The sequence below is a fragment of the Camelus dromedarius genome, chromosome 6 (assembly GCF_036321535.1).
Source record: "Camelus dromedarius isolate mCamDro1 chromosome 6, mCamDro1.pat, whole genome shotgun sequence".
Lineage (NCBI taxonomy): Eukaryota > Metazoa > Chordata > Mammalia > Artiodactyla > Camelidae > Camelus > Camelus dromedarius.
The window spans coordinates 66,867,307-66,871,753 of NC_087441.1; positions in this window are offsets into that span (position 1 = coordinate 66,867,307).

Sequence of the window (4,447 nt, forward strand, 5' to 3'; positions counted from 1 at the left end):
TACCTGCCTGTTGGTAGTGTCTTTGCTAAATTTAGGCAGTGTTTCATTTTATTGTTGCAGAAGACGTGAGGAATTTCTACAGTCTGTCCCATGATGGTCTTTCTTCAAATAGGATTGTTTCTTGATTTTCTGGTCTTTAAAAATGTGATTTTAATAAAGCCATCTAGGAGTGCCAGTGTAGAAGAATTACATCTAATATACTTTACACTAGAAGTGGCCAGTGATAATTACCATATAATAAAACTTTATAAACACTGTTTTTTAAGACCTTATACGTAGGATAGCATTCTGCTAAACCAGAACTCGTGAAAAGCCATAAACTAAGACATCCCTGAAAATGTTCCCACTTTCAAGATGACACTAAGTTACATTTATATTAAAAGACTTTCTCATTCGCTGAGGACTTCACAGGTTTGAAAGCTCTTTACCGTCGTGACCACATTTCAGCCTGGTGTCAGCCTAAGAAAGGAGCTGGCATAAGTGTTATTAGAGCTAGTTTCTGGCTAAGAAAAGGAGTATGTGACTTACTTCAGGCCCACGGGACAGAGAAAAATTGGGACTTGAATTTGGTCTTTTGAATAGTATCTGGCTTAGTTTGTTTGGGCTGCTGTAGCAAAATACCGCAGACTGGGGGGCTTATAAAAACAGAAATTTTATTTCTTACAGTGCTGGAGGCTGGAAGTATGAGATCCGAGTGCCCTCAGGGTCGGGTGAGGGCCCTCTTCTGGTCATAGAATTCTCACTGTGTCCTCGTGGTTTTGGGGGTTTTCTTTTTAACATGTTAAAAACCATTCAGTTTTATTAATGAACAGATATTAAGTTCACAACTAGTCTAATAAGTAAGGCCTTTCACAATGCACGGTATCATCCTAGATCCGAGTATAGATGACAAGAACTCAGAAGCATTCATGTTCTTCTGATACAATAATCTGAGAGTTGTGATTTCTATGGTTTGCAAAACAAAGGCTAATTATTTAGCAAATATTATGTACAGATGTACATAATTTTATGACCTTTTAGGGAGGGATAACTGATATTTATCTGTGAAGATGTCTTCATTTCAACCATGTCAACTAATATCCATGACATATTACTTTTATAAAGATGCATCATGATTTTTGTTTTGTTTTGTTTTCATTTTGGGGGGGGGGGAGGTAATTAGGTTTGTTTGTTTATTTATTTTGTTTTATTTTATTTTATTTAATGGAGGTACTGGGAACCCATGACCATATATGCATGGGCTCTACCACTGAGCTATACCCTCCCCACTAAGATACATCAAGATTTTAATAAACTGTCATCTTGTCCTTCAAAAGCAATTTTACAAGAGCACTAATGCCATTCATGAGCTCCAGCCTCGTGACTTAAGCTCTTCCCAGAGGCCCCCCCTCCTAATACCATCGTCTTTGAGGGTTAGGATTTCAACATAGGAACTTTGGGAAGACAAAAACATTCAGACCATAGCAGTGTCTTTCTGTTTCTGGAAGGACATAGCAGTCCTAGGAGCAGAGGAACTGTTTTATAAATGTAATTTGTTTGCATTCTTGAGAAATTTAGTAGCTGTGTGAACACCCCCGAGAAGCTGAAACCTGAGGCATCCTCTTGGATGAAGACTTGACTCTTGTAAGGTGGAGAATTGTGATTGCGCTGCTCAGGAAACTCAGGAAACTGCAAAAAGGCTGTGATTCCTCAGGACTTCTATGCTTTTCTGTCGTGGTTCTCAAGAAAAACAAGCTCCCTCCTCCAGCGTGTATTTTGGGGCTCAGAATTTAGACCTGTGTCATTGTGCCAAGTTTGTCATTAGTCTCCTGCAGATATCAACCATATTATATATAGAATAATCTTGTTTATAGTTTCTTTGGCTTCTTATTATGAAATGTTCCTTAACTCATGAGTGTTACATACGCCAAAAACCCCTTTTACCCCAAAGAAAAATAGCTGGTATCCTGTGAACACTTCACAAAAATATTTTCAACGTGCAGTTAGGACACAGTTGAAGTACATTGCTGGCTCACTTCCAATCCAGAAGTGGAGTATAAACTTCATGGGATTACTTTTTTAAAAATTAAAAAAGTGCTACAGGTGATTTTTTTTTTAAATCAGAAATTACAATGAGATATAAGGTGAAAAGTCAAAGTTCCCCTTTCCCCCATTCCTGTCTCCCAGAGGTAATCACTGCCCACCATTTTCTCTGTGTTACTACGTATGTAGGCGTGTATGCGTGCATAGAGATGCACACACGTAGACATGCACTTACAATTTTTAAAGGACGGAATCATACTGTACATTGTATTTTGAATTTAATTCAACCAGTAAATTATAGTTGGAGATAAAGATTATTTCTCACACTGCAACGTTGCCAATGGTTCTGCAGTAAACATTCTTACACACAAAGCTTTGCCTACTTATGTCTTTCTACTCAATTAAATAATTTCCTACAAGTGGAATGTGTGAATCAAAGGGAACGTACATTTGATGTTTTGACGATTGCCGAAAAGGTGGTGCCCATTCCCTTCTATCAACAGCTTATAAATGCCATCTCTTCCTGTCCTCCTCAGCATTCTTATTTCAGTCTCATAAATGAAAAAGAATGCCTTACTGTTTTGATTTTAAATTGATTACTAGTAAAATTGAGCTTTTCATGTTTCATGTCACTTGAATTTCTTCTGCGAATTGTGATTTTTTTTTCTATTTTTCTATTGCGGAATCAGTGTGTTTTGCATCACTGTTATTTAGGATGACCATTGATGCCATTACTTTTAATTCAAACACACAGAGATCAGGGGTTCTGTAGGTCATTGGTACATGCCTCTTAAAGTTTATGGGTATTATCACTGCCCTGTTTACAAAGCAAGGGGGTAGTATTGAGCAGACAGCAACCAAAATGACCCAGGAGCCCCAGATTGATTCCCAAGAACTTGAAGACCTGATGGAGACACTGCCTGTAAATACATAGAAGGTTTGGGAATCTCATCCACTGCCCCATTGCTTACCCATTTGGTGGAGGTATGCACGTTGGAAAAATACATGCTCTCCAAAATGCTTGTCTGCTAATCTGCTGGAAAGTCATAATAACCCTATGAATCTACAGTGACTGAGTCAAGTGGCACCTCCCTGAAGTTGAGCAATGCGCTACATCTACAGTCCTCAGTGGTCATCCTGAAGTTCTCCCCGGAGGCTGGCCCGCGGCTTGTGGTGGAGTAAGAGCCAGCCTTGAGAAGCAAGTAGCTCTGAAAATCCCATTTTCAGGTTCTGCGAAAAGACAGTGTGAACTCAAAGTCAAGGTACGTTGGTCCAGGTGAACTGTTTCATAAAATCTTGAATGTACGTTTACATAATCAAGGAGTTTGAAACAAGGTTGTGAAATGAAGGGTTTTTTTTTTTTTTTTTTCCTGTCCCGAAATTTTAGGAGACTTTACTCTTGGCTAGAGGTACAGGTGCTGTCCCTGAGGTTGCTGGTTCCAGCAGGCTTAGGGAGGTCACCTCAACTTTTAGCTGTCACCTATGCTAACATGTCTCTTCTTTGAATGCTTTTCTCTTAATCGTGAGTTTTAAACTTTCATTATTGTTTTCTATTACTTTATTCAGAACATTAGTATAAAATATCCTGCAATAATTATAATGAGTAAGATAATAATAATTAGCCACAGTTAATTTAATGCTCTGTAACAAGCACTTTTCATAAATTAATTTGGGAGAGAATAAGTGAATTCTTTAATTTTTAATATAATGTTCCCATCCCCTAGTACAAATAAGCCTTTTTCCCCAGTGCCAGATGGAGGGTCCGGCTCTTTTAAAACTGCAAAGGGAACCTGTGATTATACATCTCTCCCTTGGGGGAGAAGAGAAAGTGAAAGTCCAGTTTTAAAATTATATTTACATGTAAACTTCATGACCTAGAGTTAGGCAGTGGTTTCTGAGGTATGACAGAAAAATCACAAGCAACCAAATGAAAAAACAGATAAATTAGACATCAAAATTTAAAACTTCAAGAAAGTCCAGGGACAGTCCACAAATAGGAGAAAATATTTGCAAATCATATACCTGATAAGGGTATAGTATCCAGAATATATAAGTTACTCACCATCCAACAATAAACAATAAACAATTTTAAATTAGCAAAGGATTTGAATAGACATTTCTCCAAAGACATGTATCAATAGCCAATATACAAATGAAGGGATGCTCAACATCATTGGTCATTAGGGTAATACAAGTTAAGAATATAAAAACAAATATATATATGTATATGCATGACTGGGATATTGTGCTATACACCAGAAATTGACACACTGTAACTGACTATACTTCAATTTTAAAAAATTCAAACCCATAAGGAGATAACACTTTATACTCACTAGAATGACTATTTAAAAAAATGGAAAATAAGTGTTGGAGAGGATGTGGAGAAGTCGAAGCCTTCATTTATTGCTGGTGGGAATGTAAA